This window comes from Juglans microcarpa x Juglans regia, chromosome 5D, assembly GCF_004785595.1.
Source record: "Juglans microcarpa x Juglans regia isolate MS1-56 chromosome 5D, Jm3101_v1.0, whole genome shotgun sequence".
NCBI lineage: Eukaryota > Viridiplantae > Streptophyta > Magnoliopsida > Fagales > Juglandaceae > Juglans > Juglans microcarpa x Juglans regia.
Genome location: NC_054602.1, coordinates 15,848,111 through 15,862,650, shown reverse-complemented (window position 1 = coordinate 15,862,650; position 14,540 = coordinate 15,848,111). Strand labels below are relative to the sequence as shown.

Here is a 14,540-nt window from a genome sequence, read left to right as displayed (position 1 = left end):
CAAAACAACAAATTATTTAGTATAATGAAGACCTCATGCCCGCGGCCACCCTCAATCCCAATCATACTTGCAACCATCTTGTTCTCAATTTCATTTTACGAATTCAAAACAAGTTAATCTACACATGTTTTTCCCATGCCTTCCAAATAATTCTTCACCATTCCACCCAGTCTCCCAGGCCATCTACACCCCCAACAATGCATCTTTTCTCTCAATTTTGAGCTCTTATATAAAAGATTGCAAGTTTTTGACATCTGCAACACTAAAACCCCTTGCTATTATAGCTGCCAAACATATTTCTCACATCCAAGCAACTGTTATTTGTTCATGAAATTACCCAAGTACCCCTATAATGCAACGGAAATATCTACCAATTCACTCAACAAATTGGTTAGTTGTCAAACATGCAATTAATTTGATAAACAATCAAATACATAAAATAAATAAATTGCATAACACTAAGATTGGTATCAAAGGGAAACCCTTTAAAGAACTCTTTAAAGGTAGAACTTTACGGGGCAGTCAAACCCAGGAAAGTCAATTTTATTATTTGAAAATTAATTACAAGTACTCATCAATTACAAAACCTTTGCAACTTGACTCTTTTACTTGCCCAGACAAATGACCCGTTTTTCTTCTACCACGGTAGCAGCCAGAACCCAAAGTAAACTCACAATACGAATTTCATATACCCAAAGTAAATCAATCTTCCAATATATGTCCCCCTTTTTGTCACTAATCTGACAAGACCCATAACTCCCATGTGTCTCAATTTTTCATGAATTAAATGCATCTTATGTATGAGCATGAATGTAAGTAAAATCATGACAAAATGAATGAAGTAGCTTGGTTGAGACATAAAAACAAACACTTGGTGGGCATTAGTTAAAAACCGAGAGGTAGAACGCAACAACCCACCAAAATCATCCTTAATACATGAATAAAATACTCTCATATGATCAACTATGTCAATGTTCATGTGAGTGTGTGAGTGTGTGAGTGAGCAAACTTATATAGAAAATTAACTTTTTATTAATTTTTTTCTCTTCAATATTTTTTTGATAAATTTATTCATGAGTATTTTCTTCTTATAGATGCTCCCAAGAGATTGTCACTCACCTCAAAAGTCAAACTTTATGCTAGGGCCTAGATACATGAGTATCTCCTCCAAATACTAGTTTGCACAACCATTTTTTTTATGTCCATTTTTGTTGCTCATCTCTTTCCACAATGATTTGAGCCATGATTATTTCTATAAGGACTTAAGGGATAGATCTGTATATGGTGTTTGTCTTTTTCCATAATGATGTAACACCGACTTTTTCTATATGGATCAACTATTTGTGTTTGGCAAGGGAATATCTCTTTATTATTGTATTAGGTTCAACTAGTATTAGTCAATTCAAGGCATGAACCCCCTCTATGGTGAGCATCTCAATAATAAATATGGAACTTAATTATAAGGTGCATGCACATAATTTTCTCACAGTGCTTTGTAAATGAACTTTGTCAAGATGACTCAAAGGGTTAGTATGCACAAAGTAGAGAGATACATAAGTTCAAAAATTTATTTTGTGAGAACATATGTGCTCAAAATTTTGATATATCAAGCATGTACTTCCCAAAAATAAATTAGAAACAAACTAGAAATTTTTTTTATATTATTTTTCTTATTAAAAAAACGAAACATAACTTAAAAACAGAAAAATAAAATGCATGTCCTAGACTAATAAAATGAAATGCAAGAATGTAAGAACATGCAAGTGATCTTATCAATTGCATCTTCTTTGATCACCCACTTTGCTTTAAATTTTGGCCTATTATTTTCATTAATACCACTTTGCATGATCTTTTCTTTATTGTGAAAGTAAAATTCTGCTAGTTCACCAAGCTTTAAAGTTATAAAGGTAATTTATTGACTCATCTCATCAACTTGAATTTCTAGAGTCTTTCCCTTCCTTTTTAACTTTCTTTCACCTCCATTTTTCTTTACTTTATTCAAGTTAAATCAATATGGTCTTATATGGCCAAGAATACTATAATGATGACAAGTAGGAATAAACTTACATTCAGACTTACCTTGGTTGGGCTTCTTTGTCATTTATCTATCATGTGAGGCTCTCGGAACATGAGTTTTAGACATGGCATTCTTTGGAGCTTCCTCATCTTGACTTCCTTTAACAAACATGATACTTTTTTATGAATTGGCAGCGGATGATGAGCCTTTAAGTTCCATACCTTGGGAAGTCATATACCCCAAACCCGTGCGATCATAATTAGATTTTTGAGAATTCAACATCTCTTCTAATTTTTGTGTTGCTGTTTTCTGCTTGCACTTCTGAAACTTTTCCATTTTTTTTCCAAGTGCAACCTTTTGATCTTTTAATATTGATATTTCAACATCAGAAATTTTTAATGCCTTAGAGAGATTATTTTTCTCATTCTCCACAGTAGTAAATTTATTGTACAACTTTTTATTGAGTTTCTTTAATTTGACCACTTCTTCACACACATTATTGTATGCTTCCAGTAAACTTAGTTCTTGGTCAACATCAACAAGTGATACATTCGAATCAATGTAATCACAACCACTTTCAGATTTTGTTAGTACAATCTCAGAAAAATCATTCACAATAGAAGGAAAAGCTATAAAAGATTTTTCATCATTAGATGAAGAGCTTGAACTTTCAGAATCTGAACTATCACTAAGTGTGACATTCAATATTTTTCCTTTACTTTTCTTGAAATTAGGACATTCAATTCTTATGTAGCCATAACCCGAACATTCATAATACTTTATTTTATTTTTATTATCAAATTTTTCTTTATTCCAATTTTCAAAATAATTTTTCTTTGCAAAAAATTCTTTACCTTGCTTTTGTTTTCCACTTGCTTTCTTGTTAAACAAGAATTTTCTTGCAATGAGATCTATATCCTCATTGTTAAAATTTTCTTCATCAGAAAAATCATTTTGATCCTCTTTTACTATTTTTAAAGCAATGGACTTACCTTTCTTTGTTTGAGGAAGTGAGGATTCATACGTTTGTAAGGAACCGACCAGCTCTTCAACCCTTATTGCATCCAAATCCTTACTTTCCTCAATGACAGTAACCTTAGGCCGAAATCTTTCAGGTAGTGACCTCAAAATCTTTCTCACGACCCTTGAATCTTCCACCTTCTCATCGAGATTAAACCTGGAATTAACAATATCGTTAAGTTTAGCATAAAAATCATTAAAACTTTCATCTTCCATCATCTTAATCTCTTCAAATTTTGAAATAAGCAATTGTAATTTTGAGTTTTTCACAATTTTTGTTCCTTCATGTGTAACCACCAAGACGTCCCATGCTTCTTTAACAATCTCACACATGGAGATTCTATTAAATTCTTCCAGAGATACAGCCATGAATATTGCATTCAGTCCCTTGCTATTCCAATTACAGTTGCTGATCTCATCTTTTTTCCAAGCACCAATACTTGTTGTTGGTTTAGTCCATCATTTTTCAACGGAATACCACACTCGTTCATTCAACAATTTGAGAAAAGCCCTTATATGAACTTTCCAATATGCATAGTTTTCCCCATCAAAGTGTGGCGGGACATGTAGCGACATACTCAACAGGAGAACAGATCACACTCAGATGAGTGAACCACGCTCTGATGCCAATTGAAATTACCCAAGTACGCTTGTAATGCAGCGGAAATATCTACCAATTCACTCAATAAATTGGTTAGTTGTCAAGCATGCAATTAATTTGATAAATAATCAAATACATAAAATAAATAAATTGCATAACACTAAGATTGGTATCGAAGGGAAACCCTTTAAAGAACACTTTCAAGGTAAAACCCTACAGGGCAGCAAACCCAGGAAAATCAATTTTATTATTTGAAAATCAATTACAAGTACTCATCAATTACAAAACCTTTGCAACTTGACTTTCTTATTTGCCCGGACAAATGACCCGTTTGTCTTCTACCGCGGTAGCAGCCAGAACCTCTGGCGATCTTCAAATATTGGCTTTCCTCCTAGAACTCTAGGGGCTGAAATCCAATCACACGATCCTCCACACTCGAAGCAAGATCACACTCAAAGAGAGATCATAAATATGAAAATTCACTAAGGAATTTTCTCACCAAACAATGTACTAGAAAGTGCTCTAAAAAATATGTAGATCTAAATCTCTGTGGATCCTAACCAGTAGGATCCTTTAAATAAACAATCTGAAACGAGTTCCAGTTTCAGTAGGATTCTGCTGACGGATAGAATCTGTCGCGAAGACGTCTCCTGACGGATTGCTAACTTTTCGCGATAACTCTTCTTTACAGTAACTAATTTCTGTTCAGCTTCTGTTCTGGATAACTTCTTGATAGTTCGAATTCTTTCTGCTTGATATCTTCTTTTTGAATCTTCTATCCAGATCACTTGATATCTCCTATCTTTTTGAACATTCAATCTTGATTAAAAGTCTTTTGAACCTCTATCTATTTAACCATTTATCTTAGAATTGAAATATTCATAGATAAAGATAAAGACAAACCTTTATCTATTAATCTATTTACCTTTGAATTTAAATATTCATAGATAAAGATAAAGACAAATTACATTCATCCAATAATTCAAATAGGTCCTAGTACTCATCTAATCCTAGCCACCAACCTTTTACATCAACAGTGGACAACTTTATGGCTTGGAAATCAGGATTCAAAGTGGTGGCCATGATGATGAGGGTCTTTCATACGTATCAAATAATCCTTTTCTAGTCCTTGACATGTTCAATTTTCATGGTCTATACATTGATATAGCATCCGAGACTGCATGGGTTCAGGTCGGATGTTGTTTATCTTTGGCAGTAGGTTGCAGATAAACTACCAAAAGACCTCTTCATAAGGGCAATGCCACAAGCAGTGAATGGAAGTCAGGAAGGCAAGAAGACGGTGCAAGTTTCTTTCATTGGACACTTTTTGGGAAAATCTGAAAGCCTTATCCCTTCGATGAATGTGAGGTTTCCCGAACTAAGATTGCAGCAAGGTGACTGCAGTGAAATGACATGGATTGAGTCAACTCTTTTTTGGGCAGATTTCCCCATCGGAACTCCCACGAGTGCTTTACTCTGGCCATCCAAGGCAGATTTCTTCTTCAAAAGCAAGTCTGATTATGTGATGGAACCAATTCCAAAGACTGGTTTAGAATCCATATGGAAGTTATTGATTGAAATAGGGGAGAAGGGATGGATGCAATGGAATCCTTATGGAGGAAGAATGAGTGAGATTTCGGAATCAAAGACTCCATTTCCGCATAGGGCTGGAAACATATTCAAGATACAACATTTCTTGCTGTGGGTGGAAGAAGGAACAGAGACCAGGACCCATTACCTAAAATTGTCAAGAACCCTGCACAAGGCGATGACACCAAACGTATCAAAGTCTCCAGGGGAGGCTTTTCTCAACTATAGAGATCTTGATATCGGTATTGCTAGTTCAAGCAATAATCTTACAATCCTTACTGACAATGCACGAGTGTATGGGAGTAAGTATTTCAAGGGCAATCTGTATAGGTTGATGCGTGCGAAAACAAGCATTGATCCCTCCAATTTCTTCAGAAATGAACAAAGCATTCCGCCCAACCCTTCCAATCCTGCCTTGAGCCTTTAGGCCGTTTCTAGACCATGGACATGAACTTGTTAAACTAAATGAACATGTTTTACAAAATAATAAATATTTATGGCTGGCTTAATTTTAGAGGAAAAATAAAACGGGCTCCCGTCTTTTTTCTTTTTTAGTTTTTGTTTAATAATATTGTGAATTTTTTTCTTTTTTTAAAAAATATATGAAAGTGTTAAAAAATTGATGTGAAAAAAAAAAATTCACATTATTTTTTAACAATTTTAAGTATTTTTAAAAAAAGAAAAAAATTCACAATAATATTAAACAATATTTTCCTAATCACCAAGTAAAAAAAAAAAAAAAAAAAAAAAAAACACTAAAGAAATAAAAAATACATAGCCGTTAAAATCAAAAGGAGCCCAAAACGGGCTCCCTAACATTTCCCATTTTGGAGTTATATGAAAAAAAAAAAATAACATTTCCCTTACCTGCACAAAATAATTTGTGGTTAGATCGAGAACTAAATCGAAAAGGACTCAATTATCCTGAACAATCCCTTCAAGTAATGCAAGAAATAGCCTTAGATCACAACCAAGAAACAGAAGGAAGATCAAACAAAATTGGGTGGAAACCATTGATAAAAGCATTAAGTATATCAATAAAGAAATCGATTGGGTTGGACCATGCAAAGTTTTACAAGATAGTATTCTCAGACTTATAATTCGGCTAAGATAAACATGACTTTTAATGTGACCACTGATGACGAGCTAAAGATTTGAAAAAACAATAGGGATAAGGTTGAATTGGAAAATAAATTAAGTGGGGTTGTGCAATGAAATTGTAGGAAGCTCATATGATCATAATGCAACATGCTCAATTGGCCGGTCCCACATTAATACTCAGAATTACATGAATATTGTCCCAATAAACACTCAAAATTACATGAATATTGTCCCAATAAACACTCAAGATTACATGAGTACTAACACATGAAAGTGAAAGACTAATGACTAAAGAATTTTAGAAAATACTCTTTAAGATTTAGGGTTAAGTACCAAATTATACATCTTATACGTGGTTTGCTCTAAAGTTAAATTGGTCCCTGTCATTTCTATTCAACTTTTTATAGCACCTATGTGATTTGTAAAATCATTACCAAGTTCGTTTCTATAGAAAAATTTACAATACTTTTCACATGGTAGTACTCTTACATACCGCCATGCATGTGTATTCCATTAAGTTAGATGAACGAACACTACAATAGAATTTGTCTTTTGTGATAGAGGAAACCGTCACAAAAAATTACAAAAACGTCACTAAAGATATTTGGTGATGGTTTGAAACCGTAACCTAATGTGCATCACATAAAACAATTGGTGATGGTTCACTGTTGAACCATCACTAAAAATATTTTTAGTGCCGGTTGGAGGTGTTCCGTTTGATTGAATGTTCGAACGTTTCATTTTTTTGTGACAGTTGAGATCTGTCATAGAAAATAACGTTCGGACATCCAATTGAACATTCAAACGACAACCCGACCGATTGGCGTTCGAATGACAGAAGTTGACATTCATTGATTATCGTTCGAATGTATCATATTTACGTTCGAACGTTTATGCGTCCGAACGTTAATTACAATAAATATTCAAATTTTCGTTTGACCATTTACAGCCCAATGTTCAAACGTAAAGGGTTTAACGTTCAGACGTTATTTCAAATGTAAACAAATGAGCTTTTGAATGCAAGTGGTACGTTCGGAGGTTTGTTCGAACGTTAATCGTTTAATCATTCCAATGTTTTGTTCGTATGAGGGTGAGTACGTTCGAACGTAGAGACCTACGTTCGAATGTTACTGTACAATTTTATGTATTCATGTTCGAACGTTGTTCATGAACCAACGTTCGAATGTTACTATACAATTTTATGTATTCATGTTCGAACGTTGTTCAAATATGAACCAACGTTCGAACGCTTTTAATTTACATTCGAACGTACAAATCATAAATACTAATTTCATAAAATTTAAAAACATACCAATTGTATCATATTAGATTCCATCAATTAACAACTAACAATGTATTATAAAATTTTAAAATAAGATATTAAAACTAGTTATATACCCTGATAAAATTTATTTATTCTTTTTTCTCGCCCACTGTGATTCTGTTGTAACAACATAACATGCTCCATTTGCACTATCATCTCCCATTGCACTTGCTATTGGACTTCACAGCATATTCTTTCCTCCTGGTCTCTCTGTTAGTCCTGCAAACGAGTCTCTAAATGAGACTGTTGTTCTAAGAGAGACTGTAACTCTTACTATCTCGACCTCATATACTCATTCTCACGTTGTGCAGTTTCTGAATCTTTGGTAAAATTATTAATTTGTGAAGTCGATGAGGTTGAGGAGGATGAACATCTATGCTTGATAGATCGTCCCAAACCTCTTGCCATACTAGACTGCGGCTCGAACACTTGCGTGAATATGTCTATGTGACTAGGAGAGGATTCCCCAGAAGTTGACTGCATCTCCATCATTTTTTCCTACAATTTGAAAGGTAATGATCGTTAATAAGTAACTTATTAAAATAAATAGAAATAAAAAATAAATTATTCACATGTTACATAATTTATTTAACAAAATTAACATTGCTTACATAATTATCTACAGCGACATGATCCATCCACTCACTACACTCATTAGTATGAGCAGCAGCATAGATATGAATTAGAAAAAAGTTTTCAGGATCATCACGTTTCTAACAAAGAGACATTAGCAATTTTAAAAAGATAATGTTAGTACTTAAATAAAAGAATTCTATAATGTTAGCAATTTTAAAATAAATGAATTCTATAATTTTTTAATTACTATTTTTTTAGCAAGATGGTGGAATGACCTTGAACCAGCACGATGGTGGACAATCAGAGCGGATCTATTATGTGCATTTGTAGAACTCAAGTGCTATAAAATATATTAAGAATGTTAATTGTAATATGTATACATATAATATATAGAACGAATATGAATGTAAATAATTAAAATATATAAATGTAAAATACCTAATAATCTGGAGATGTGAAAAGATCACAACACTTTTTCCAATCATCTAACTTCATCTGCAGGAAAGGAGACTGCGCAACCTCTTCCAACGTCTCAAACTTCTTGAAGTGGGCATGACATCGTCCCTTATGACGTCGGAATAGTGTAGCCATCAACTCATTCACGGTTCTCAAATCCTCGCTACGACCAAAGTTGAGGTCAAATCATCCTAACAAGTGAATCAGGTTAAAAATATGATATACTAATCTAGATAAAAAAATGTACTCTCAAAGTAAACTCACCAGCACACGACTTTGAATGTGCTCCTTAATCTCATTCTGAATATCTCACCATGAGTGCACATAAAATGGAGCATAAGTTCGAACTACTGTGCCAATATAGGAGGAAAGCGCTGCTGCACTATCATCCAATCCTCCAGTGGAATTATCAAGAATGGTGATCTCGTGTTTTTTGTACCTTCTATTTTTCTCAAGTAAGATGTCACATGTCTAGCCACGACTGTGACGTGCAGATGCATCAACTACATGATAATAGTATAATTATAGTTATATAGTTATTGAGATAAAAGTATTAACTATATAATTAATTATCAACGACAATATTTTTTTACTGGTTGGTGTCGACTGGCTGTTGTTCTCTTGCGTGTTAGCTTGATCTTCAGGAGCGTATTCCTCGAGTGGGGAGTCTTCAATAGGTTCGAGATTTGGACTTGGCAGAGGCACATTTCTTCGTTGTCGCTTTGGTGGCATCCTTTAAAATAATTAATTATATTAAAGAAAATTAATTAGAAGAAATTATGAACATTCAAAATATTTTATAGTCACTTATATATTCATATTTAATACTTTTATTCTTCATCTTCGAATGTATTTTCTATGCGTGTTTCAGAATCTTCCTCAATAACATCATCATCATCATCATGCACCCCATCTTCGTTCTCCTTATCTACCTCCTGCCCGGATTCTAATTCGTCTTCATTTTCTAACTCTTCTTCTTCTTCTTCTACCTCCTCACTTACTTGAATTGAATGATCATTTAATACGGACGGGTCGAGATGGACGGATGGCACATCATCTCTACACAAGGGGAGCAACTCGAGTGCATTGAGGTCAACAAACAAGTTAATACCCTCTCCATCTTCCTGGTATGCCTATATAATCGGAGTGTCATCTTCATTTCCACTATTCTCGTAATCTGCACTCGTTCTTGCTTCATATATATTTCGAGGGACAAGTTTTTGTATGACTCGCCAAGTTATCTCTCCACTATCTTTATCAGCACTTTTCATTTGATCAATCAAGTAATAGACTTGGATAGCTTGACAAGTCAATACGAATGGATCATCTTCGTACCATTTAGATGCAGTATTGACACTCGTAAAGTGATTATCCCTATGTATCGAAACCCGACCACCGCCTAGATCCCACAAATCACATTTAAAGACATATGATACAGACCCACCAAGATATTTCAATCCAATAATATCATATATGACACCATAATAGTCAATATCATCTGTTCTATGACTCCCCTTGACCAATACACCAATGTTTTGAGTCTTTCTATTACGTTCACGGTCCAGAGTATGGAATCTATAACCTCGAAGTGCTCTATTTGAGGGACCACGGGCCAATGCATACAATTCAGAAGAAATTGATCCGGGATCACGAGCACGTTGTTCCAAAAAATAACAATTGAAATAGTATATATTTATTAAAAGTTATCCAGAGTTAAAAGTTTCAAAATATAACATATATATAATTTTAGTTTATACACGTTCTTCAACCCATCTAGGAAATTCTTCCTCGTGTCTTACCTTTATATTTTCTATGCATTCCGTCCTAAGTTTGTCCATGTACTCACTATTATAGATAAATGTAAAAGAAGTATATTTTGAGTACAACAGTTATAGTTAAACTTCAAGAAAACTAGAATTATTCAAAGCATGAAACGACATACTTGAGATAATCATCAATCTCCCAGCAATTATTTAGCACATACCACTGAACTTTATCCAACTCTTCATCAATTAAATCGTAATCCGTTTGTGTATCCAAGGGTTGTACATTCTGGAAAAACACTGATAGCTCACGAGGAGGCGGAGCAGCAAGATCATCATTTCTCTCTTGATGATTAAATCATGTCTCAACACCACGAAGATTTAAAGAGCAAAATGTTAACCATTCATCGTGTATATAGGCCTCTGTTATTGAACCCTCAGCTCTGGCTTTATTCCCAGCAGTGCGCTTCAATTGACCCAAATATCTTTCAACTGGATACATCCAACGGAACTACACTGGTCCACCCAACAGTACCTCTTGTAGTAAATATATTACTAAATGGATCATGACATAAAAAAATGATGGTGTAAAGATCTGCTCGAATTTACATAGTATAGTAGCAATGTCTTCTTCCAATTTCAGCAACACATCTCGATTTATTACCCGAGTGTACAAATCCTTAAAAAATATACAGAGTTTGGATATGGCGACACATACATTAGATGTCAGCTTCCCATGAATTTCCACAGGTATTAACTTCTGCAAAAATATGTGACGGTCATGACATTTCAATCCACTGATTTTTCAGTCATTAGGACTCACGCATCTTCCAATATTTGAAGTATAACCATCTGACAACTTCACACCTTGCAACCATTTGTAAAAGTCCATCCTCTCCTCCCTCGTCATCGTAAAACATGCATCTGGCATGACCATCCTATTGCTTTCCACCCGCAAATGTAGATTATATTTAATTCACATTTTCTCAAGATCTTTCCTCGTCTTGATTGTGTCTTTCATCTTTTTGTTAATGCTCATCAATGTACCTAGTATATTATCACAGATGTTCTTCTCTATGTGCATTACATCCAAACTATGTCGCAATATACAGGACGACTAATAGGCAAGTCAAAAAAAATATTATGCTTTGTCCAATTCAATTCCACTGCGCCTCATTTTCTCTTATTCTTTTCCTAACCTTTGCCAAAATTGGCCGCTTTAACATGTACTAGTTGTTCCACTATCTCTTCCCCAGACAACTCATTTGGTTCAATTCTAACACATTCTCTTCTCCATGCATGATTTGCTGGTAGATAATGTCAATGACCCATGAAACACAACTTCTGAGAATATTTTAACCATTCACTAGCAGTTTCTTTATTATACGTTGGACACACTAACTTCCCTTTTGTACTCCAACTGGAAAGATTCTCATATGCTGGAAAGTCATTTATGGTCCACATTACCTCAGCATGCATCTGAAAAGATGTCGACGTGGATGCATCATAAGTTCTAACGCCTGTTTCCCATAATTGTTTCAGCTCTTCAATCAACGGTTGCATGAATACGTCAATGTCATTCTCTGGTGATCTCGGGCCGAGGATAAGTAAAGTTAACAAAAAGTTGGGTGCCTTCATGCACCTCCATGGTGGAAGATTGTACGGAATCACCATTACGGGCCAAGTTCTATAACTTGTACTCATAATCCCAAAAGGGTTGAATCCATTAGTTGTGAGTCCCAGACGCACGTTCCGAGCTTCTATCCCAAACTCAGGGTATTGATTACCGAAAGACTGCCAAACAAGTAAGTCAGCTGGGTGCCTCATATATACATCGTCCTCAACTCTTTTCTCCTCGTCTCACCTCATATCATGAGCTGTTTTCTTACACAGATAGTCTTTGCAACTTAGGTCTCAAGGGAAAATACCGCAACACCTTAACTGACACATTTTTCTTACCCTTCCACTTCAACTCTCCACATACAGGACATGTTTGTTTCTCCTCGTTCTCCTTCCAGAACAAAACACAATCATTCTTGTATGCATGTATGGACTTGTACTCAAATCCTAATCCCTTTCTCAACTGTTTTGCTTCATAAAAGTTCTTAGGCAATGCAAACCCTTTGATAAGCACCTCATTAAATAAGTTCAATACCATGTTTATTTCTTTCGTCGACATCCCACACAATGACTTAATGTGAAGCAACTGCACAAGAAACGACATTTTGGAATGTTTTGTACAGCTTGGATAAAGCTCACGCTTTGCATTTTCCCACATTGAAGTTAAATTTTCAAAATCAGTCCCTCCGCCACTTGAGGCATTGTTGTCAACCTCATCCATAAACATCCCCACTCCAATGTCACCCAACATCTCCTCCATCTCACCCTACTCATAATCATCATCCATGTGCTGCAAATAATTGTGATGATCGACCAATACATCTGCTGACTGTTCAGTTTATACGGCTCACCATGCAGTACCCATCGGGTATACCCCATATCTATACCGTTCACAAATATATGACTTTCAACTTCATCCAACCTTATTGTACACAAATTTTTATATCCTCGACATGGACACTTAATGTAACCATGACTATCAGCAGAGGCCCGTGCAAAAAGCAAGCGGGAAATTTCTCGCACTTTTATTGTCATGTTTGAAAGTTAAAAAATTTGGCAATTGAACGTCAAATTTTAACGTCCAAACGTTTCAGATCATCACAGAGGTTCCTAAGTCGAGCAGAAAATTTCTCACATTTTTCTTCTCGTGTTCGAACGTATTATAATTGTACGTTCGAATAATATCAATTTCCTCTCATATATCTCCATTGACGTTCGAATGTTAAATTGAAACGTTTGAACGTAGGATGATCATCACAGATATGAGGAAATCGAGCGGGAATATAATATTAACGTTCGAACGTAAAAAATGCACGTTCGAACATTACTTTTATTAAATAGTTAGTATTTATTAATATAATAGTTATATATACGTGTTTTTTTCTAGATGCGTCATAATATTTCTCTTCAATATAATATCTTTTTATTTTTAAAAAGTTGAGAAAAATACTAACCTTTTGAGATTTATTCCGAGATCTAATCTCTGAATCTGTGTATCAAGACTCTAGGATCTGATTTCAAAAGATCTAGTATCAAAATTTTGAGATTTATTCCGTGAGATTGATATAAGAACAGATCTTGGTGTATGATAATTAGAAGGTGCGAAGCCAATATTTGAGTATTTCTCTGGTTGAACTTGATGAGTTCAAAATGACGATATTCTTCATAAACAATTTGATTATTTTCTTCTTTAATCCATTGATTAGTAGTCTTGTTTATGGTAGATAATTGATTTGATTTATATATCTCAAACCATGTAAAGAAATATATATTAATCTGTATTTTCTCTAAATACTCATAACATTTTTCTTGAATATAATCTCTTTCTATTTATGTAAAAGTTGAGAAAAATACGAATCTTTTGTGACTATTTTTTTCTTTCATATAATCTTATTTGAGATATTTTTTGTTAATTTTAGATTCTTCTTTATTCAGGATATATATTTAGGCATCATCTCCGCCTACTTGTGAATATATATAGCGTATTATATATATAATAGTATTATATATATAATACACTGTCTTGCTATTTATTGATCCAATGGCCAACCCCATCTTTAATCTCCCTCTATATGAAAAAAATATTATACTTTATATATAGTTAAGTTATATACCTTTTTTTTCTTTTTTTTTCTAAGATTAAGTTTTATACTATACTTATAATTTGAATAATAATCATATTCTAACTAAATTAGTATGAATATATTATATATACTTATTAAATGTTAAATATTAATTCTCATATTAAATGTATATTAAATGTTTTTAATATTTACTTAAATTAAGATCCTAAACTTATAATTTTCTTGTTAAACATATTTAATAAAATTCACAAACAATAATCACAATATTTCAAATTCAAATCATAACAACAATAACAATATTCCCACAACAATATTTCTACACATATTAATTAAAAAATGAACACCATAAACTCACAAACTATTCAAAAAAAATATATTAAGAAGAGTA

At 33.8% G+C, this 14,540-nt stretch overlaps 1 pseudogene; it reads left to right on the top strand.

Moving 5' to 3' along the window:
* The first annotated feature begins 3,960 nt into the window (after nt 1-3,960).
* LOC121265726 lies at nt 3,961-5,655 on the top strand (annotated as a pseudogene).
* The last annotated feature ends 8,885 nt before the right edge of the window (nt 5,656-14,540 follow it).